Consider the following 24,184-nt stretch of genomic DNA (forward strand, 5'->3'; position numbering starts at 1 on the left):
TTGACTTCCTGCTATAGTAGATGACAATTTAGGTCTTTTGTACATCTCATTTCTCTTCTCCTTTTCCCTTAAACTTGTATCATAATTTTTAGATGAATCAGAATCAGTGTGTATGTTTTTACGATCATGCAAATATTATTCACTGCAGAATCCAGGTAGCATCCTGGGATCATTTCTTTTCTTGTACAACTTTGTATTTTCTGAGTTTGCAATGGCCTCTTTACTCCCAATTTTTGTGGGTTTTTTTTTTCTTTCTATACCTAGTCTTATCTTTTTTTTTATCCATTCTATCAGATCAGTAATTTTTTCCCCCTTTTAAACAGGGGCTGACAAAAATCTTTCTGCAAAGGATCACACAGTAAAAATTTTATATTTTTCAGTCTAGACAGTCTGTTGCAATTACTCAGCTCAGCTGTTGCAGAGGGAACTCAGTCAAGGACACTGTGTAACAGAGCTACTGACAGGACTTAAATGAATGGGTGTGGCCATGTTCCAATAAAATCTTAATGAGGAAAGCAAGGGGCAAAGCAGGATTTTGTCCAAGGGCGGGAGTTTGATGACCCCGGTTCTCAATGATAAAATATTTCAGATATTAATGTGTGCTATTTTCATTCCCCTGCATCTCCTGTCCTGGAGCCCTCCACCCCGAGGCTGTCTGTATTGCTTGTTCTGTGTATGTCCTGCCTGCTAGCATCCTGGAATTCCCCTTCACTGCTTTCCTGTTTTGGACCCCTTACTTCTTGGGTCCCTGCAACTTCCTCTTTCTGGTTTTATTCCTTTGCTTAGCTAGAGGACATTCTCAAGTAACTTCCCAAAAAGGAGAGTGTGTATGGCTGGCAAATTTTCTGAGTCTTCCTAGGTCTGAAAATGTCTATATGCACCCCCTGTTTGTTCGTAGTGTCGTGAAGTCATGGATTTGAGATTAAAAATTTTCCCAGGACTTGGGAGCCTTTCTCCAGTTATTTCCCAGCTCCTAGAAGCTCCGGTAGGTGCCTGATTGCAGTTCTGTTTCTTTGTATGTGTGTGCATGTGATCTTCTTCTCTCTCCTGGCCCCACATCTAGGAACTTTTAGGATCATCTTTTTATCAGGGCAGTCCTGAAATGTCATGGTGACGCCCCTCGGTGGGATCATTTTCAGTCCCATGCCTCATCTATGTTCTGCTCTGTGCTTGATGTACGTGAGTCTGGAGCTTCTTCTGACAATTTCTCCAGACACTGGCTCTTCTGTCTTCTACCTGCAGGGTGGCCATCAGGCTCTGTGGGACCAAGGGGACAATCCAAGGGCCTTACTCTTCCTGTGTCCAGATAGGCAGCCTCACCTCTTACCCCTTGTTTCTGTGGAGACTCACGTCTCTGAGAACCTTGCCTTGCAGGCGTTCAGCAAGGTGCATGATGGAATTTGGTCAGCATACATGTCTCTAGGCCTTTATGTTGAAGTTCTCTCCATTCTGCTAAGTTGATCATTGCTCATCTGTCTATATTCTGTCTTCCAAAATTTCATTATAATTTGTTGTCCACTTATATCTTACACTTGTTTTTTTGTTTTCTTTTTTTTTTTTCATTTCATAGTGGGGAAGGAAAATATGTAAATGCTGTGGTCAGTCTATCAAGTTGAATCAGGAGTTCACAATTTGTCATTTGTCTGTCTGCTCTGGTACAAAGAGTGTGTGTCTGCTTATTCACCCACTGTGTTCCTAACGCCTGGCTCAAAGTGGGCATTCGGCAGATACTTAGTGAATTGAGTGAATGCATGCATGTTGAGTGAGTGGTCTGATAGGAGCAGAAGCCTTAGGTGGGGGAGCCCTGGGAGATGGTGCTGGAAGAAGAAGCTGAGCCCAGATTATGAAGAGCCTTAAGTGCCAGGCCAAGGAGTGTGTACTCTTTTCTTGTTTGGAAGACCATTGACAGTTTCTCAATGGTGGTGGAGGTGGTGTTTTGGTCAAGCTGGTTTTTCTGGCTGTGGTTTAAGGGCTCGTTTGAAAGGAGTACACAGGTAGGGGAATAAAATGCCATGAACTGATGAGAACCTACGAGGAAGAAAGGGGTGCATTGCAGAGCTCTGGAGGAAGAACCAGCAGGATTTATGTTCTGAGCCAGAGGGAGGCCTGGCAGCTTCAGCCAACTTGGCCTTGGACAGAGCCGAGGTCTCCCGCAGACCCCACCTGCTTTCACTCTGATGGCTCCCCCGAGAGCACTTTCTTCTCTAACACTTTCTACCTTTCCTGCTGCTTTGGTTCAAACCAGAGAAAACTATGGCCAAGTAGCAATTCTCAGAACCCAAGCGGGGCTAACATCCTGCCTGGTTTCTTCCTTGCTTGCTCAGCCCAGAGCAGCCTGAGAGAATCACAGGAAGGTGGCCTCTGGAGATTTTCAGGAGTGCCCCATGCAAGGCAGGATTCCTGGGCTCCTCTCCACCAAGCCCCTTCCTGTAGCATGCCTTCGGGTTCGCCGCATGGGTTGAGGGAGGAAGAGGAAGCAGACGCCGTGAGAGTGGGGGTGTGGGGCATGTAGGTTGTGAAACAGCATGAGAAACCTCCAGAACCAGCAAAGAAAGTTTTGTTTCTGGAATTTGGAATTCAATGTTTTTCACACTCAACATTTCTGTGACTAGAAGGTGAGATAAAAATCTATGTCATTCCATTGGTTTTCACCTTTGTTTTAAATTATCAGATTTTAAACAGAAATTATTATCAGTCCGATATTGTTTCCTTTTCTAAAATGTGGTTTAATTTCGCAAAAAGCCGAGTAAGACGGCAGAGCTGAATCATAGGAAGTGTCAGCAAGCGAGCGCTACACCCGTTCTTACAAAACCCTGGCCAAGGATTTGCTATTCTCCTTGAACAAAGTGTTCCGTAATCCTAGGTTTTTGTTTTTCGCTGGGGGGCATTTCCTCTTCCTATCTTTTAGCAATACCGTCTCTTTGACTGCACGTGAAAGAATGTTTAGTCCAGTGAGAAAGCACGGGCATTGGGTTGGAAGGAATCCCACCCCTCCTCTCCCTTACTGGGTAATATTTCGACAGTCACTTAACCTCTCTGAGTCTCAGTTGTCTCCCTATAAATGGAAGTAAGAAGATGGAGAATACATATTATATAAAAATATACTTGTATCAATTATATATCACAATACATTATACGTATAAATATATAATTAATGATTTATATATTATATCTATGATTGATTATCATATGTACATGATTAACTCATTGCTAATAATTCATAGGTACCAAAATCATGTAAATTCCTACTATTGAACAGCATTGGATAACTTTTTTCCTACTGATAGTCACTGACTCACCAAAAAAAAAAGGAAAGAAAGAAAGAATCAATTTAGTGTATGCTCTTAATTTGAGGGAGAGAATTGTGGGCGTTTGTGTTTTGGACCTTATTTTTAGACATTACAAAAATGTTCCATCCACTGGATTTTGAAATTAAGAATGGGGAACATTATTTATATCTGAATCATATATTACAACAAGTGAAAATATTACATGTATGGTTTCCGTTCTGTACTACAGGCATTTAAAGGGAAGAGGGAGAGAAAGAGAGAGAGGGTGGGGGAGAGGAGAAGAAGGGAAGGGGAAGATGGGCTACGGCGGAATTGGTAGACATGAAAAAGACACAGCAAGGGCAAGATTCACTGGGCTTAGGCACCAGTGTTTGCAGACAAATAACTTTGGTTTTGCCCTAATTAACACTTGAGCTATTGATACCAAGTCATATATTTGCTGCTATCACTTTCCTTTGAAACCCAGCCACCACCCGCCCATCCATCCATTCTTTCTTTTTTGAAGCAACAACTCCTAACTACATCCTAAGTGTTTAGCCCTGTCCTAGGTGCTAGCAAGGCAAGCCATGAGGTCAGTCCTGCCTTCTTAGAGCTCACAGTTTTGTGGGAGAGGCAGACAGGTAACTAAATAACAGCAGAATAAAATAAGTGACTGCTTCAGAGTTGGGGTGTGGTGGGAAAGACTTCACAGAGGAGGCGACCCCATGCGGGGTCTCAAAGGACATGCAGTAATGTGTTAGGTAGGCAAGATTGTTGGGTGGGAGATTAAGGGTATGTTCTGGGCACCCCAAAATTCAGAATAGCTTCTGGAGTGACCGAGTTCTGTCTGAACTGGGAGCTGGTTTATTTGAAACCTAGCCAGTGTGGCGGCTGGTTAAGATCATAGATATTGCAGGATAGATAAGGGTTTAATCCTGATTTACTAGCTGTGTGGCATTGGTCAACTGTTTATTCTTTCCAAGCCCTAGTTTCTTTATATTTAAAAGGAGGTTAAAACTCGGAAAAGTTGTACATCTTAAGTGAATTGACATGATACATGTAATAGCTTTGCACACTGCTGGGGACAGTAGTGAGACCATTATTCTCATTTCAGTATTTGGATCTTTGGTATTGTAGAATCTTAGTAGCAATCTGAACACTTTGGGTTAAGGGTGAGAAGCAATGCCCTATGCGGGGGAGAAACAGATTATATTTTATTTAGGACTTTTCAACTATTCTCTTGAAATGTCTCAGAAACTTTTCTAAATCACAGTAACTCAGATATCAATGTCAGATTTTTTTCCCCCTGGGGTCCATCCCCCTCTGTATTTTCTAAGGCTGGAATGAAGTCAAACCAGAGGTGAGAGATTCGCTGTCTTGTAGATTACCTCTTGGCAAAAAACCTAAGCTTCAGCTCCTGAGAGCAAAGTTCTTTGAAAGGCTACCAGCCATACCTTCCGGCCTGTAATTATGAGTAGCACCAAGGATAGCCAATGGAGAGGATGGTGAAGATCTGGGTCAAGTGTTTGGAATAGATGCTCATGTACAGGATATAGCTAGAGCTAGTAAAACCACGAGACTAAAGCATGAATGGAGGGGAGCCATCTTTAACACAGACCAATTTAAGGTTAGCTGTCTCTTCCATAGGAGTACTATTAACTAGTGGGAGTTTGGAGTGTGATATCAATTGAGCAGGTCTTCAGTTTATAATACATTCTTTCTCAGGTAATATAGTGGACTGCAACACAGTCAGATTTGTTCTTTATCCCTCTGTGTCCTTGGCCATAGCTGATTCTAGGGCAGTTGTCCCCAAACTTGAGTGTGTATCAGACTCTCCTTGTTAGAATAGGACTTCCTGGGTCTTGTCCCCAGAATTTCTGATCCAGTAGGTCTAGGGTGGGGCTTGAGAATTTGCTTTTCAGAAAGTTCCAAGGCATCCTGATGCTGCTGGCCTGGGAGCATACATTAAAAACCACCCACCTAGGAGTAGACAAGTGAGCTATCTCTGTATTCTTTCTTCCAATGCACCCATCTACCCTCAACCTTTTTTTGTGTGTGTTTGCTGGATATAGTTTCCATTGCTCACAAATAAAATGATGTTAATGAATACTAGACGGGGGAGTCTTGTCTTTATCTTGGAGAAGAGAGGAGTCAAAGGGGGAAATCAAGGTTTTCTCTAACATCTTAAGATTTGTTGTGTCAAGATAAGAACAGGAGGTGAATCTTGCCAATTCTCCCATTTTGTCTCAAACCAAGCAAGACTTTTCTTAACCATTTAAATTATATAAAAATGGGCAGCTTTGGGTTAATGATGATAGATTGAACATACTCATTTATCCCTATTCTCACCTGAAACACCAATAAAATGACAGTGACTGGGCTTTTAGCATAATGTATGGCATCAACTCTCAAAGACAAAAAGAAAAGAAGAAGGAATGGTAAAGACACTGGGAGCTGGAAAGCAGATGGACAACTGATCCCAGTTGATTCTAGCAGGCCCAAGAAGCCTGATTCGTAAGCTGGCAAATGCAGAAGAACAAAGAGATTTACACTTTAGAGCCCCCAAAAGATTCTGGATTCTGGGACTTCCAAATAGAGTGAAGTTGAGCCTTAAAACAGGAAAAGTGGTTGAAAATCTGTAAAAGCAAAGGGGCCTCTACATCACCTCCACCAACCATATCAGCCAGCATATGCTCCTATGTCCTGGCCCATAGTGGGAGGTTTACTTTTGAAGGAAGCCAATCAGGGGGACTCTGGACAAGTGGGTACCAGGTGCAGTTGGAAGAAGGGGTACCTTATAGAAAATGGGTGGGGGATGAAATGAAAGTCAACATACGGAACTTTTATACTCCAGTCCTCTTCCCACACTGAGCTCCCAGAATCATGACCTTCAATTGTGTGCCTTCCAGATAGCAGTATGGTGTTGGGATTGAGAAGGTACTCAACAACCTGGAGCTATTACACAAAAAGCCTGGGAAGGGATGGAGGGGGTTTGAGATGCAGGGCAGGCCTGATGAGGGTGTCCAAACTGAGTTCAAGTCAGTCCTGTTTACTGAGCAGCTAGCTATACACGCACCAAGTAGCAAGCTCTGAGTTCTAATGATTCAATAGTGTGATTCAGTGTGCCCATCCCCCAGTGAACTACAGGGGAAGGTTGGGGGAAGGAACAGCTTGTACAAAGGCTAAGCCAGTAGTGAAATAGCACGCTGAGTTTGTGGAACGATGAGCATTCAATATTGTTGGCTTAGAAAGTAGAGACACACAGGGAGTGTGAGAAGAGGGGAGGCCAAAGAGATGCCATTAAAGTTTATGACCCTCTCTTCCTATGCGGTCTCTTAAGATATATGCACATATTTTGAATCTCCATAAATGTATCCTTTCTGGTTTTCCTTTTTTTTTTTTCCCCATCAAGGGCAATGTTTTTATTTTATTTTATTTATTTAAAAAATTTTTTAAAGATTTTATTTATTTGTTTGACAGAGAGACACAGCGAGAGAGGGAACGCAAGCAAGGGGATTGGGAGAGGGAGCAGCAGGCCTCCTGCCAAACAGGGAGTCCGATGAGGGGCTCGATCCCAGGACCCTGGGATCATGACCTGAGCCGAAGGCAGACGCTTAACAACTGAGCCACCCAGGTGCCCCAATTTTTTAAAATTTTAATTCCAGTTAGTTAAGGACAATGTTTTTAAGATCTATCTATGTTGCTATGGCAATAATCTAAGCCATTCCTTTGAACTCCTGCCTGATACTTTGTGGTATTTTATGGCATATAGTCACCCACTTTTACCTACCTATTGCCCCAGGGAAGGACATCAAAATCATTTTCCATTCCTTCCTCTTTCTTGCTCCCCTCCCCCCCAAAAAAACCCCAGCAATAAACATCCCCGGGCATGTTCTCTGATGAAGCTGTGTGAGAATTTCTTGTGCTTTATACCCTGGAGAGAGATTGCTGGGTATGTGTATATGTAATGGGGTGAAATATTGATACTTTGCCCTCCAGGATGGCCCATCACTGGGACATCAGTATTTTCATATTCCTGCAAATCCAGTTTTTTTCTTTTTCTTTTTCTTTTCTTTTTTTTTTTTTTTACTCCAAAAGTGTTCTCGTACCTCTTTGGGTTATTCCTACTACTATTTTATAACAACACTTACAGTGAAATGAGACAGATTCTCTAAGTGCACAATATAGTATTGTTAACCATAGGCACTGTGTTTTATAGATCTCTAGGACTTACTCATCTTGCATAACTGAAACTTGATTTCCCATTTCCCCCCTCCCAACCTCTGGCAACCATCATCCTATTCTCTGCCTTGGTATGAGTTTGACTATTTTTGATATCTCATATAAGTAGAATCATGCAGTATTTATCCTTCTGTGACTAGTTTATTTCACTTAGCGTAATATTCTCCAAATTAATCTGTGTTCTTGCATATGGCAGGATCTCTTTCTTTTTAAGGCTGAATAATATTCCATTGTGTACACACACACACACACACACACACACACACACACACACTACTTTTTTTTATCCATTCATCCATCAGTGGACATTTAGATTGTTTCTACCTCTCAGATGTTGTGAATAATGCTGCTGTGAACACGGGAGTGGAGATATTTCTTTGAGATCTTGATTTAAATTCTTTTGGGTTTGCCAAGTTCTTTGAGTCCTTGCCAACAAAGAGATTGGAGGAGGGACCTTGGGTAAGTCCCTTCCCAGAAGTGGAATTGCTGGATCATATGGTAATTCTATTTTCAATGCTTTGAGGAACTTCCATACTGTTTTCCACAGCAGCTGCACCACCTTATATTCCCACCAATAGTGTATAGGATTCCAATTTCTCCACCTCTTGTGCCAACAAAATTTTTAAAACACAGTTTTATAGTTGTTGCTAGTGTGAAGTGTTTATCATTTTTCCTGGGTCCAAAATGTCATTTGTGTTTCTTTCATTGCTGATGATTTTGAATACCTTTTTTTTTTTTAAATCAGTTTCTGAGCTTTTGAGGCTTCCCCTTTTGAAATTGACTGTTCACATCCTGTTGCCATATTTCTGTTGGGGCAGCTGTCTGTTTCTTGTTGATTTGCATGATTTTCTAATAGATTTTAGATATTAATCTCTTGTTAGCTACTTAATGAATCTACTTGTTAGCTGGGGAATGCCCTTTAACCGCAAGCCCTGCCTCAAGATAGAGCCATAGCTTCTCAGAAACAGAAAAATGACCTTGAGACTTGAGACAAAATAAACTGCCAGTGATCCTCTGTGTGACATATACTTGCTTATGATCTCCAAGGGTCACTAAGGTCGTCTTGTCATTAAGTCTTCTAGTGTCTGGCGTCACTCACAAAATTTCCCTTCATCACTTCCTTCACCTGCCTAATCTTTAGCTAGGCACAACATACTACCGTCATTATCATTTCACCTTTATTACACAGGCTAAAAAAATGTTCTGCTGTTGAAAAATTGGAAAATATTCAAACTGATAACAAATAATTAAAAACCATCCACAACTCTGCTATTGAGCAATGATGTCCATTAATCTTTTAGGACGGATCCCGCTCCCTGTAGAGAATGGCTGAGAAGACATAAGCATCATTATGATCAATGAGCTTCCTCCTAACCCTGTCTCTCTTGTAGAGCTCCCTCCATCTTACTATAATTATTTGTTCAATAACTATTTGTAAATAACTATTACAGCTATTTGTTCAGAGGTTCTTGGGAGAGGAGTCAGTGGACTCATGTTTTAGTTCCGTCTCTGATTTGCCAAAGCTCCTCTTTTTTTTTTTTTTTTTTTTAAAGGAGGAGAGCTTGCAAATCATGCCCAGTGGTTTTCATTTTCTTCTGGAAGTGAGTAGGAGCCACCGAAGGATTTGAAGTGGTGAAATTAGCCAGATTAATTTTGGTAGAGGAAGTTCTCCCTGGAAGCGATGAGACATAAGTGTAAGTGAATGAAGATGATATTAATCATGTACCAGCTGTGGTGCTCCAGGCATATTATCCATGGCATTTCAGTGGATCCCTTCAGTATCCAGTGTAGGGAGGATGCTCCACAAGTTAGAGATGGCAACTTGTAACTTGGTGAGGCTAAGCAATGTTCTCAAGGACACACAGCTAGTAAATGTGGGGGACTTAAATCCAGCACCATCTCCTTCTTTCGAGCATGATTTCTTTCTGGGCACAGAGGCCAGTTCAAAACGTCCTTCAGTAGTTTAGGCGGCATCAGTTCCTACTTAAGAATGGAGTTCAAGTGCCTAGCGAGCTACATTTTTATAGCAGCAGCATTACTTAGTTGGTGGCGGTCCCCAGGGGTTTTTCCCTATGACTCATACACAGCAGGGGAATCCTGAGGGAAGCTCAGCTTTTACTTCTTGAATTTCAGTCTTGGCAGATGCTGTAGTGACCTCAGATATCCATCTGAGTCCTTGCCATCAGAGAGATTGGAGGAGGGACCTTGGGTAAGTCCCTTCCTCTCTGGACCTCAGTTTACTTAACCACAAAAGATGAAGGATCCCTGAAGTTTAATTAGAAAGAATCTCTCATAGCGCCTAATGTGATGCTGAGTTCTCATGGAGCTTAATAATGATATCGGTGACTTGCTGGAATTAAACCAAGAGAATACCAGTACACGCAGAAGTGATTGAAAATCAGCTGTAGGAAGGGCATAGAAGAGACACGTTCTTAGTTACTCAACTTGCATATTCACTCGACTGGATGATTCATGTGGGAGGGACGTGTCTGGGATGGTATGTTTGTTCGTCCCACATCTTAGAATCTGTCCCTAGTGCCTTCTATATAAGTGGCCAAACTATTTTGTTGAAGGAAAGAATGAAAAGCAGAAAGGCTACTTGTCTCTTAAGATCCCTCCTCCCCTTCTCCCTCAATAATGCAGGATGTAAAAGTTACTGGAAACAGTAGTCCAGGACAAAAACCTCATTCCCTAGACTTCCTTGTAAGTTGGATGTGGCCGCTTTATGAAATTCTTACCAATGGAACACACATGGAATTGGTGTTGACATTTTTCTCAGGAAATAGTCTTAATGAGAGATGTGATTTTCTCCTTCCTATTTGTCCTTCTGGCTGACTAAGATAAAATAGATACATGGAAAAAAAGTTTGGATCTTGGATCACAAGCTGAAAGCTCAGTGTTGAGAATAGCAGAGCAATAAAAGGGATGGAGTCTGGGTATCTGATGATATTCAAGCCTCTGTAGAAACCTTAAACTGCTCTGTTAACATAAGCATGAGAGAGAAATATATTTCTCTTTTGTCTTAAAAATTACTGCTTTTAGTTGAGTATTTGTTGCAGCTGAGCCAAATATAAGGGAACATTCAAATGACACATGATCTTCATAATTTTTCTTTCAAAGAGCAGCTGATAAAAAAATATTTTGAGCCTGGTTGCCATAAACTTCACAATTATATGGCATATCTGATTTGGGGGATGGCCGCAGGATGCCTACTCAGCTGGCCAATAGTTGATTTTTAAGAGGGCCAGTAGTTTTTGTATAAATACATGCAAGTTTTGCTAATGCGATAACTTGAATATTTTATATTCAATTTCTAAACTGATCGTTTTACTTTCACTGAAAAATTTTATATGTCTGTTCTTTACTTGAGGTTGTTAATATAAAAGCAACTCATTTGCTGTGAGTGGAGTGGGGTTGAGGAAACATAAAAAGATAGCCAGTTGTTCCAAACCATTTATTTCATAGGATATATTTTTTTTGCCATGGATTTGAAAAACACAATTGTCATGTATTAAATTTCTACATATTGGTAAACATTAGAAGAATAATGGCTAGGAATTTTATAAAGTTGATAAAAATATAAATCCAGAAATCCAAGATGGTTAACACATCTTCAGCTGGAAAAACACAAAGAAAATCACACAAAGAAACATACTAATTAAATTTCTAAAAACAAGTGATAAAGAGAAAAATCTTAAAAACCGCCAAAATATGTATAGGGTAACAAATATATAAATCCAATATTTCATCAGCAACTATGCATGCCAGAAGAATGGAAAGTGCTGGAAGAAAACAGAAGATAAACCTATACTTCTGTATGTGAGAAGAATATCTTTCAAAAAGTGGTAGGCCTGGATTATAAGAAATGTTAAAAAAAAAATAAACTCTTTAGGTTGAAGGAAAATGATAACTGATGGAAATTTGGATCTACAGAAAGGACTGGAAAGCTCTACGAATGGTAAATATAAAATATATTTTTATTTGCAAAGTTCATTAAATGTCTGTAAAAATCCTCAGTGGGTGAAAGCAAAATCATACTAAATGCATACTCTAAATCAGTGTCCTTTAAATGTTACTGTGTCTTCAGCGGAAGAACATATGGAGTAGTAACCAAAGGAGTAGCCATGGGAGTATCCTTGCCTGGAGAATTTATGCACACATTATGGCAAATCTGAATTCTGAATGTTTAGGGGTCTTGGTTTCAAGGGAACACAGGGAGAGACCCATTGAACCATCCCACACTGTTTCCAGGGCGTTTGGGGCTCCTTGTGCCAAAGGACCATCACGCAAGAACCGGAGTCACCATGATAGGGATAATTATTTCTCAGAGGAGGAGGAATTGCTCAGTGGAGGTAAGAAGGAATGTTTGGTCTCCACGTGATCCACTTTGGCATTCTCTTGGTGTTCCTTTACCCCGTCTAGATAGTAAATGGACAAATGTAGCAGTTGCAGTAAGAAAGGCCATGGTGGCCATGGCCTCAGACCCTTCCAGAAAGAGTATTCATGCCATTAGCTAAGCCACCAAGAGTGGTAGAGGTTCTAGCTTTGGGTGAGGGGAATCTAAAATGCATAGCATAGCAGGGAATGATGGGTATCACTTAAAGTCCCAGACAAACAGCAGTGTGTAGGGGTTGTAGTTTTCCCATAAACCTTTTAGAATCCTGAAGTCCTCAGAACTTACCATGAAGAAGTGGATCCAAGCAGCACAAGCAGCAGAATCTTTTTTTTTTTTTGATGTAGTGTCCCATGATTCATTGTTTGTGCATAACACCCAGTGCTCCACGCAGAACGTGCCCTCTTTAATACCCATCACCAGGCTAACCCATCCCCCCACCCCCCTCCCCTCTAGAACCCTCAGTTTGTTTTTCAGAGTCCATCATCTCTCCTGGTTCGTCTCCCCCTCCGATTTACTCCCCTTCATTCTTCCCCTCCTGCTATCTTCTTCTTTTTCTTTTTTCTTAACATATGTTGCATTATTTGTTTCAGAAGTACAGATCTGTGATTCAACAGTCTTACACAATTCACAGCGCTCACCATAGCACATACCCTCCCCAATGTCTATCACCCAGCCACCCCATCCCTCCCACCCCCCACCACTCTAGCAACACTCAGTTTGTTTCCTGAGATTAAGAATTCCTCATATCAGTGAGGTCATATGATACATGTCTTTCTCTGATTGACTTATTTCACTCAGCATAACACCCTCCAGTTCCATCCACATCGTTGCAAATGGCAAGATCTCATTCCTTTTGATGGCTGCATAATATTCCATTGTGTATATATACCACTTCTTCTTTATCCATTCATCTGTCGATGGGCATCTTGGCAAGCAGCAGAATCTAATGAATGCTGTGATAAGCCTGCAACCCAGATCTCCTGTCAGGACTGAAGGACTATTTCCTCACAAGTGAGGAATCCTGCTAGGTGACAGAATTTGGCTGTCAGCCATCACCTGTGATTGGCTTTCACAAGAAAAAGCTGCCTCACCCAGGGTCAGGCTTCCTTCCCGGGGCAGATCACGTCTAAGGGGCTTGGTAGGAGCTCAAGCAAAAAACAAAAACAAAAACAAAAACATGGCTAAGCTGTCCAGACTGGGAATATAAGAGGAGTTTAGGGGGATGTCTCTACCTCTCTATCAGTGAGGAAGAGGAGAGGTTGGGTATATAAAGGAGTGGGGGAGGAAGGACTAGAGAGATGGTCTGTGGCTGAGGACTACCGGGGGGGGGCGGGTACCAGAGCCATTAGCTGCAGGTTCTGTGGGGTACCATTGTTGATGCTGGCTGGCTAAGGGGGCAGGTTGGGGCTGTAGTGACACAGTGCTCTGTTCTCCAACCCTTGGTCTATGACACATGAAGGGGGTGCCTCTATGGCCCAGTGGTGACCCTGGGAAAAAGCATCCCATGGGAATTCCCTTGGGGCCCCTTGGGGCAGGGTGGACATGAGAAAGTTTCACAAGGGACATGTCTGATGTTCAATCTGAAGTTGTTGATATGTAACCCTTTACCTATCTCCTAAGGTTTTTAAAGATATTTATTTATTTATTTATTTATTTAAAGACTTATTTATTCATGAGAGACAGAGAGAGAGAGAGAGAGAGAGGCAGAGGGAGAAGCAGGCTCCCAAGGAGCAGGGAGCCTGATGTGGGACTCGATCCCAGGACTCTGGGATCATGACCTGAGCCAAAGGCAGACGCTTAACCATCTGAGCCACACAGGCACCCAAGATTTTTATTTATTTGAGAGAGAGAGAGAGAGCAAGCACAAGCAGGAAGAGGGGGAAGGGCAGGGGGAGGGGGAGAAGCAGGTCCCCACTGAGCAGGTCGCCTGATGTGGTGCTGGATCCCAGGACCCTGTGATCATGACCTGAGCCAAAGGCAGACGATTAACCGACTGAGCCACCCAGGCGCCCCTCTCCTAGGTAAATCTTCAAGTAAGTGTATCATACTTATCAGCTCTGTGCAAGATGCCGTGTGTGTGTGTGTGTGTGTGTGTGTGTGTGTGTGTGTGTATGTGCAGAAATAGGAAAAGTTGGATTTCTTGTCTGGGTTTTAGCAATGTAGAATAAATAGCACTTGCAGAATCAAGAACCCAGACTTGGAGACATCAGAATATAATCCCCCCCCCACATACCCCCCTCTTCCCCAGGAAATCTACAGAAATTTTAGCCTTTGCTTTTCCATGGAGCATAGAAATAATGATTTGAGCCACTTTATCTGGATTTTAAAGGGCAGGGAGGAAGCAAGTGATATCAAGATTACATTTCCTTGTTTTGGTGCCTCCAGCAAGATGCCATTGATAAGTTTATTTTATGGCTGTCTCTTGCTCAATCAAGTAAGCTGCTGGTGTATTGCTGGTACTTTACACAAATCATTGAGGTTTTAAGGAAGCAGTTTAAAACAACAATTATATGAGCAAATGGAGATTCTTATCTCTTGGATACAATAGCAAATAGTTCACTTATGTACTGTATCTTCTGGAATGCTTTTTTATAGACTGTAATTAGATGAGCTAGCTGAGTACAATGCACAGTATGGAAAGGTAAACAGTTAGAAGCCATGGGTTCAAGACCCAGCTCTCATGCCAAGTTACTGTGTGAATTTGGATCCTTTAGCCCTCTCTGATACATAATTGTCCTGTGATATAGATGTGTTAAAGAAAAATGGTCTTCAGGATCTGTATTAATTAAGACTAAATTAGTTGAGTGAAACAGTGATTTAAATAGGATAGAAATGTCCTCTTTCCTCATGTAGAGATCTCAAGACCCTTGGTTGCCAACCCATATATTCTACCTTTGAAGATGCAATAATATATAAAGTCACTGACTTAGAGTATGCATTACATATGTACTGCAAAGTGTCTTTACTCAAGAAATCCTCAAGAACCCAGGAGCCTTTTGTTTTGTTTTTCCAGAAAGAGGAAATATAAAGAGCCAAGAACATACCACTTCTAATGATTAAATATACAACCTGGAGCCTGCACATACCATTTCAACTCATATCTTGTTGGCTGAACCTTTGTCATATGGCCTCATGCAGCTGCAAAGTTGACTGGGGAACAGTTTTTATTCTTAGCTGTTACAGTGCCAGGTATAACTGAACAGAATAAAAAAATAAATAAATTTAAAAAAATAAAAAAATAAAGTAAAAATACTTGAGAAAATGTAAAAAAGATAAAAAGCATTTGCAAATTTGGTAAGTTAAAAAAATAAATAAAACCTGGAGTTCCCTCACTCTGAGAGAAGAGAACAATGGATATTTCAGAACAGTTAGAAGTCTCTGCCAAGAGTTCCTTCCAGAACTCACAATCTAGGATTCTAGGTGTTATCTACAGATTGGATGATCAAAAATCAGATCATCCTCCATAAGGGCCTCCCTCACTGAGTGACATAGTCAAGATGCCTTGATCACAGAATTAGCAAGTAGCGTGTAACCAGGGCTATCCCAGAGAAACAGAACATGAGCCACACAGACGTTTTTTAAATTTCTAGTGGCCAGAGTAAAGACAGCAAAAGCAACAGGTGAAATTAATTCTAATAATATATTGCATGTAACCCAATCATGCAATCAATGGAAAAAGTTATTCATGAGATATTTTACATTTTTGTTTTCATACCAGGTCTTCGAGTTTGTAGTTTACACTTATAGAGCATCTCAATTTGAACCAGCCACATTTCCAGTGCTCCAGAACCACATGTGGCTAGCGGCCACCATGCAAGACAATACAGTTGTAGATTGCGTCTACTGGAACAATAGCACCTTTGTATGCACACATAAATTACTTTGTTATGAAAAGACTCTGCTAATTAATTCATGCAGATTTAACAGTATTACAGTCTATATGAATATGAAAGAGAACATTATCTTCTCTCCTCCCCCGCCTCTATATGAATACAAAAGAGAACATTATCTTCTCTTCTCCCCTGAGGATTTCTATGGATAAGTGATGTTAGCTACTGGCTTTCTGGATCATCAGAGGTCTCACAGATGACCATTACAGCTACCCAAGTCAGGTCAAACTGGCTGGAATCCAGCTCTGCCATTTACCATGTATGTCACCAAGATTAAGATGTTGAGTTCCTTTCAGCGCAAGTGCCCTACCTGTAAAGATGTTGAGGTGTCTTTTTCTTTTTCTTTCTTTCTTTTTTAAAATTATCTCTTGGCAGATGGACTCAGCAGAAATAGTACTGGACCAAGAATAAAGAGTTTGGATTGCAGCTTTACCTTTCCTCTGACTCTGAGACTATCCATCTTGTCCTTCCTCTGGATCTTACCTTTCCCATTTTGAAAGCTAGAGGTGGCGGTGGCATTTTAGATGCTTACCAATTTGTCTTTTTTCTTTTCAGATGAATCACTGCAATTTGAAGTAAAACTAAAATAGTCACCTTTCTAGGATACGATTAGGGAGATGATTGCTTTCTCAACTTGTGATGACTTCCAACAATTTCATAAAAGAGAGAATTGAAATTTGGAAGGTTGAGACATCCATAGTGGTCCGATGTTTGTAAACAGACAAATCCTTTGGAAAAAGGAGTGGGAGGGGTCAGGTAGAAATACCGCTATGGTAGTGACAGAGCCTTTAGCGTAAGGGTTGCAAATAAACTCTGGGTGCTCTCAGTCATTGCTGGTGAAAGCATATATTGAGGCATCTTTCTGGAAGGCAGTTTGGCAACATGTACCAAAAAGACAGAAAATGTGTACATCCTTTCACAAAATAATTTTGTTTCAGCATTTACAGAAACAATCTGATGTTCACAAGGATTTGTTTATTCAAGTGTTCTTTGCTCTGTTACTGACATTTGCATGAAATAGAAATATTCTGACTGTAAAAAATAAAGGAAATAGTAAAAAAGTTATGGTATAGGCATATGTGTGGATATCATTAAACCACTAAAAGCCATGTTTTCAAAGAATATTTAGTGATCTCCTCACTAGATGCCAATGGCACCCTTCTTCCAGATGAGACGACCAAAAATGTCTCTAGACACTGGCAGATGTCCCCTTGGGGACTAAACCACACATCTCCTCCTCCAGTTTTGTGGTTAGCCAAGTTTGGTGATTATTCAACTCTTCTTGCCAGTGAGAGGTGGAAATTGAAGATACTTCCTGATTACCACCCCTTCCCCCAGCTGTCTCCCTGTCTCTCTCTCTCTGTCACACACACACACTCACATGCACCTTCTCTCTCACACACACCCCGCTCCAGCACATCCTTATATGCTCATATTCACACAAATAGTAATTCACTAAGACGGCTCCGTCTGTGTGCACACTTGGCATTTCCCTCCATGGAGCATTTCCAGCATGATCTCTTTCCACCATGAAAGTAGAGCACTCTTGGAGCACTCTTTGCTCTCTTGGTTCATCTTCTGGTTTCCAGAGTAAACAGAGAAACTCACGCTCCTAGAGCTCAGTGATCGGAAAGTGAAGCTGAGGCCCAAGGTGACTTTACCATTCGTCTCTGGAAATTCTTGTCCAAGCAGATAAAGCTGTAAACCAATAAATGACTTCATCATTAACCTCAGGCACCTCATTAAACCCATTTATCCTGCTCTGGACAATTGGATACTCATCTGGACAAACATCATCCTTCGCAGAATAATAGATTGCTCAGCTGGGCAAACCTTCTTGCTTATCAAACAGCTGTTTACTCATCAACATTTCGCTCAGGACACTAGACTTTCCATGTCCTCTAATCCTAAACTGTTAGGACAATCTACTTGAAACACTCAAATCTGGATCCCCAGACACTTTTATAAATGTTACCCTTGACCTCCCCTTTCGAGACACACAAATACTCCCTCAAGATGGCGTTCTCCCTTATGCAACCAGTAGAAACTGAGCTTTGCCCGATAAATGAAAGTCTCTTTGGGGGAAAAAGCAGTCCTCTGGGGCCTGTTTACTTTTAAAGAAGGGGGGGGCCATCATAAAGCATGGACCCAATGATACTTACAAAAAGCCCAGGGGGAAATTTTGACCTAGCAGCTTCCCTGCAGCTTTGGTCAGATAAGATTCCTAAGCGATGGTGTTGCACTGCACTCCACGAGTAGAGAGAAGCCAACCGGAAGTTTATGGTCTTCCTGCCCATGGCATGTGAGTGCAAGTGGAACAGAGTGAGGGCCACAGGTTTCAGAAGCAGAGAAAAGAGAAAGCACAGAAACACACAGACATACTGTGGAATTACTGCTGATTTCATTTTTGTACTCTTCTGTATTTACAATTATGATCTTAATGGAGATGTCTTCCTGTTCATCAAAGTAATTACTCTTCTGATTTTATTTTATTCATTTATTTGTAAAGATTTTATTTATTTATTTGACAGAGAGAGAGAGAGACAGAGAGAGAGAGCACAAGCAGGGGGAGTGGCAGGCAGACGGGGAAGCAGGCTGCCCGCAGAGCAGGGAGCCCTATGCGGGGCTCGATCCCAGGGCCCTGGGGTCATGACCTGAGCCGAAGGCAGACGCTTAACCTACTGAGCCATCCAGGCATCCTACTCTTCTGACTTTAGATAAAATAATAGGTTAATAGAATTCTCTCCTAGAATATTAAAGAGAGATACAGGATATTGGCTTCAAGGAGGGGCCAAAGAAGTCAGAGACTTAGTCCTGGAGATTTTCCTTTTTCTGCATGGTTCAGAAGAGCACTAGTAAAAATAACTATAGGCTTTGGGGGTGTGTCATTTGGACCAAGAATTACTTTGAAATACGAATGAAAAAGATTGCAATTACTTCCCCCCCCCCCCATATTTCTCTAATCACATCATGGCTACTAGGAGATGCACTCAGCAGTGAGATGGGATAGGAAAGCCATGGGGCATATGACAGGATATAGTGACTAGGCACTAAAATAAATCCTACGGCCGATACCCAGGGACATGGACAGATGTATAAACTGAGAATGCCCTTGACCCAGTAAGTCCTTATAAAGAAGAAGCCCCTGGGATTGGCTTCACTCCTACTACTTAGTATTTTGTGACCATGAGCAAAATGCTTCACCTTTTGACAATAGTTCCTTCACCTGCAAAGGTAAGATACTGGACCTTGTCCAGGGAACCTCATGAGTTTGTTACAGAGATCAAGAGCGAGAACAGATATATAAATGTTTAGGAGACAGTTCAAATGCAAGGCATTATGAGAATATCTCTCAATGTTTCAAATGTCTCATTGATATTAACATAGATTAAGATATTCAGCCCACACTCAGTGTAAATGCCAAAGGTAGTTAGCTCTATGGGACTGCTTGAGGCAGAGATAGAGGCATTTGGGCATCTCCACCTTATCTCGGAGCCTGGCCTGGCATGGCACCAGAGATCTGGCTAGAGGCCCCCAACTTGGAGCCCGGTTCCCACAGGGCTGTGTGGGGACTGCGTATGCCCGTCAAGAGCAAACCTGGAAGAAGGCTTAAGTTCTTAGGAAAGCTGGCCACAGCTGCCGCCCATCCATCATTAACAATTCAGGCCTAGCATGTAATCCACAATTCAGATTTTCCAGGGTGGAGTCCAAGAAATGAGAGGAATGAGGAGGAGCAGAGGGGGAGGCACATCTCCTGCATCTGCAATTTATTTATTGTGTGTCTATCAAGGCTGAGTATGTGTTATCTCATAGAATACCCGGAACCAACATGCCGATAAAGTCCACGTGGTGCTTGTACTGATCACAATCTTCAAGAGTTTAAACAATTTGCCACAGGTCACAGAGCTCACCGAGAACTGAGCAAGAATTCACACCCAGCTGCATGAATCCCCTTCTGCCTAACTCCAGCTGAGCCACCGGAGGGTAGGACAGCGTCACCACTAGATTTCCTACTATAAATTCTCTCCATCACTTACACACAGCCAGAGGGCAGAGCGCAAAAGAAGGTATGAAGAAATGAGACCTCTAATGTTTAGCGCTCTTATTTCTCCTGCATAAGCAGAATTTATGCCTAACTATGCAAAATGCTTAACTATGCAAATCATCCCAGAAGTGGGTTAGGTTTTTATTGGGCAGGTCCTCGGGCTAAATGCTTTTGACTTTTTTTTCCTCTGCCACTCTCCACATTTTGATTTTAAGGATCAGATAATCCAAGAATGCCATAATCCAATGTTAACTGAATGACATATGCATGACATTTCACAAAAAGAGACTAAATACCTTTTTAAGAAAAAAACTTAATTTGGGGTGGGAATGACTTGAGGCAGTAACTTCCCACTTTCCTTTGGCTTTTGAAATACAAAGTGGGGAAAGTCTGTCAAAACGGAGTTTGATAGGTTGGGGGAAAGATTTTTCAAATCCTTCTGACATGCTCAGGATATGAATGAGGTCGTCACAGTCATCATTGCTTGTGAACCCACATGCCCACTAGAAGGAAATGTAGTATTTCTTTTTTTTTTTTCAGACTCCCCGAATTCTCCAGATTTTCCAAGAACCTTAGATGCTTATGCAATTCCAATAGGATTAGTTCTTTTTCTAAATTCCAAGCCCTAAGGAACAGCTGGGTTCTCAGCCCCTGCTTCTCCCCATCTCACGGTGACACTGCGGTAGCTCAGCCGTGCAGAGCCTGGTGGCCCCTTTCCCTGTCCCCCATGAGGTGCTTGCTGGTCCAGCTCCTTGTCTGGGCTGCAGATCTTACGTGGTCTTCAGAAGGAATCGTTCTCTTCGGTGACATCCACAAGCCTATCGCTATGGTTTTCCCCAAGGGCTGTCCTCCTGTTAACTGCGACTGTGGTCTAGCTTGTGTCTCACTGTTCTACGGAGAGCTTTATTTCTGGTGCCTGTTGCTTGTCTCCGAACCTCTGATGAGGTTCCTGGCCTTACCTCCCTCCTTTTCGAGTTCTTTCTCACTTCAGATCTCAGTCCGCATACCCCCCCACTCCCAGGAGACCTGCTCTGTACTCCTCAGATGAACTGACCCCTCTCGTTCTTAGTGAGCCGCTCTGTGGACAATTAGCCTCCATAAGGAGCAGCTCTGATGCAGTAATACAAGATTCTGTCCCGATGCCCCTTACCCCGCAGTATCGTCTACATTTATGAAACTCAGGGAGCCCAGAACACATTTCTTAAGTGATTCCTTTTTCCATATCTAAATAGAAGAGTGACTCATTTTAAATCCATCCCTTCTGATGGATTCAATCCATCTTATACCCTGTGTGATGTCCTGACAGCACTATATTGGTGATGTATTATTCCATGACACTGTGAAAAAGCGTGGCGTTTGCAGTCCAAGCGGTCCACCTTTGCAGGCCGGGTCTCCGTCATCACTTAGGTGACTGAGTCATTGTTACCTCAAAATATTGTTATCTCAAGGATTCCTTCCCTTGCCTCCTGTTTCCCCATCACGGATCCAACCTCCACGCTGCAGCCAGATTGATTTGTCTAAATTACTGCTCTGTGTGACAGGCTTTAAAAAAAAAAAAAAAATCCCTTCCCTCTATTTCAAGTTTTCTGCACTGATCGTGCATTCCTTTTGTGCTTTAGAAAATAAAGCAGGGAATGCATAAATAAACCATGAGGGCATACATATGGCAGTTAAAATGGAGCGAACTAGATGTAAATGCAACATCAAGGATAAGTCTCCAGATCTTTTGGATGAGTGAAAAAAGCATGGTGCAGAGACATTCTGAATGGTTCTGTGTATGTTCCGTTTTAGACACACAGAGAGTACAATGAGTTGAGATTTGAAGGGTCCAGGAAATAGCACCACCCTTCCCTGCCAGAGTTCAAAACCATCCCGCTGCAGGGGCCACAGGTCAAACTCTCTGTGTAGCCTCTTGAAGGGCTCTTTTTTGGGGCCGAGGTGGGGGAAAGGGCATCCTCTGCCCCTTCCCTATGATGGGGTAAGTGTGAAGAAAAGCAGAGCACCCTGGCAAATTCTTTCTCAAAAAAGTCCCTAATTGTTTGATTTCTTTTTCCCTCAGGAGAATTATGAGCTCTTTCATAAAGCCTGCAAGTGAGTCATGGGCCTTCCTGGCCAACTGTCCTCAAGTCTTAATATAGAATTGCTACGCTTCAGAATACGGGGCATTTAATAGGCTTGACAGGTATTGCATTATAGGTGGTCTTTCGGATAGGTATTGCATTATAGGTGGTTTCTGCACAAAGTCCCAGGTAGTAGGAGACAATCTTGTTAACCTTAGAAACTGCATTAAGGCCCAAAGTTTTCCCACCGGCGTTCATTCAGTACCCAGCTCTTCTGGGTCCAGCCCTATGCTGGGTGCTCAGACATGAACAAGATCAGACTCCCAGCTTTGGGGCCTTCAAAGCTGGTTGGAATTACCTCCCTGGTCAGTTCTCTGCAACTGGCCTCTACACACAAACTAAGCCCCCCAGGTGTGCTGGCACCTGTGTGGAAGGCACGGCATATGTCTCCACCTCCAGGCCTTTGCTAGCGGTTTCCCTCTGCTTGCAGTGACCTTTCTTCCCCCAGCGAGCATATGCTCACCCCAAAGGCCAGGGAACCTTTGCCAATGCCTGGTGCACGGCATTTCTCCCATCCTGACTCAAATCTCTCCTCTGTGCATGGCGAACCCTTCTCCTAGTTGGCCCGGGGTCATCCGTGTCTCCCCCATCAGACTAGGAGCTCCGTGACGGCACAGCCCTTGGCTTTTTTATTTCTGTGTTTTCTAAGATGCCAGATGCAGTGACTGGCCCTGGTCGGCTGGATGAACATCTAAGTGTGTCTTCTGGGCCACGAGCTGCTTGGCCCTTAGTCCACACAACTACCTCCCCTCCTTCCTGAGGGTGTCCCTTACCCTGAAGGCCCTGGATTCTCAAGGGGTCTCAGGAGGGGTGGCTGTCTGGACGTGTGGAAATAGCACTGGGCAGAGCATTAGGAGGCTTGGATTTTCATCCCTGCCCTGTGAGCTTCCTGCTCCAGGGACCATCACTTTCCATGTCTGGGCCTTGGTCTCTGCCTGCAGAGGGCCTGTGGCTCAGAACTCTGAACACGTCTCTTGCTATGTGCTGTGCTGCTTTCGGATCAAAGCTCCCCTGTGTCTCTGTCTCTCTTTCCCCTCTGTCCTTCCTCTTAGGTGCGTAATAAACCAAGAGTTTACAGTAAAAGCACAGGAAGAGCCGAATGATGTGTTCTCTTCAGGAAAGTACCTGGTCCCCCAGGGAGCTAAAGGCTGTCTCAGGAGCCCCATGCCTCCCGAGCTGTGGCTCCTGAGGGCTTTCAGTGTAGACCTGCCAACCCAACTCTAGCCTTTGATGTGGCTTTGACTGTGCATGATACACCAGCTGGCCTGATTCAGAGCTGCGGAAAGGCGTGCCACTCTCTGCCACCAATCCCAGGGATCGAGCGGTGGCAGTGGTGGTGGGGGAGGGGCGGGGTACAGACAGAAGGGCCACCCGGGAGACGGCAGAGATCCTGCCTCTCAGCAATCACACCCCACCCGATCCCCAGACTCCACGCAGGACCAACCTCTTGTCCACCGAAGCTCTCAAGAGGAACACAGACATGCTCTTAGAATCTCTGTGCACTTTGAGAAGCCAGGCAGTGCTCAGAGGAAATCCCTGGAGACACAACACATTGAATAATCAGCCCCCAAATCTTCAGAAGTGTCTGTGCTCTTGTGAAGAACGGAGGAATCCCCAGTTTGTTTATTCATGTCTTGTTCTTAGTAGAAATGAAGGTGGTGGAGCAGCCTGAAGATATGGTTTCAACTCATGGCTTTCATTCAACTCATTCATTCATTCACTCATTCACTTCTTAGCAAAGATGCGAGGCCCTCTGTTATACACGGCACTGTGCTGGGTATCGGGGGTACAAGGGTTTTAGAGAGATGCTAGATAGAGAGAGAGATAGATGAATACGGACACAAATAACAGACATAGATCCACAGACACGGATATAACGGGGCCCTTGCCAAGCTCAGAATCTGGTAAAGGACACAGCATTCTACAAACAGGCACAAATAATTGTGGTAATTGCCCAGAGGGAACAGACTGGTGAACCACAAACCTATAAAATGGGGGAATTGTGATTTATCTCGGGGGTCAGGCAAGGTTTTCTGCATCATCATTTGCTTGCTGAGCTCCAAAGAAAGGAGGCGGCCAGCTTCCCACCCCCTACTACAAACACCTGTCAAACTAATTGTCCTGTGGCTTCTGAAGTCAGACTGCTTGAGTTTCTCATTCTGTTTCCACGCCAAAGTAAGTAGTTTAACAGAGTCATGGACCGGGAGTTCCTTCGTTCTCCC

General features: G+C 42.9%; 1 long non-coding RNA gene across 1 annotated transcript in view; it reads left to right on the forward strand.

Annotated features, from left to right (window-relative positions):
• Positions 1-809: 809 nt before the first annotated feature.
• The window catches only part of LOC114212776 (uncharacterized), a 52,243-nt gene continuing 28,868 nt past the window's right edge, over positions 810-24,184 (forward strand). Inside the window, exon 1 of the long non-coding RNA XR_015766909.1 lies at positions 810-985. This is a non-coding gene — a long non-coding RNA (uncharacterized LOC114212776). The remainder of the gene's footprint in view (positions 986-24,184) is intronic.

The sequence above is a fragment of the Eumetopias jubatus genome, unplaced genomic scaffold (genome assembly GCF_037043125.1).
Source record: "Eumetopias jubatus isolate StellerSeaLion01/CBP00866 unplaced genomic scaffold, mEumJub1_p1.0 scaffold_15, whole genome shotgun sequence".
NCBI lineage: Eukaryota > Metazoa > Chordata > Mammalia > Carnivora > Otariidae > Eumetopias > Eumetopias jubatus.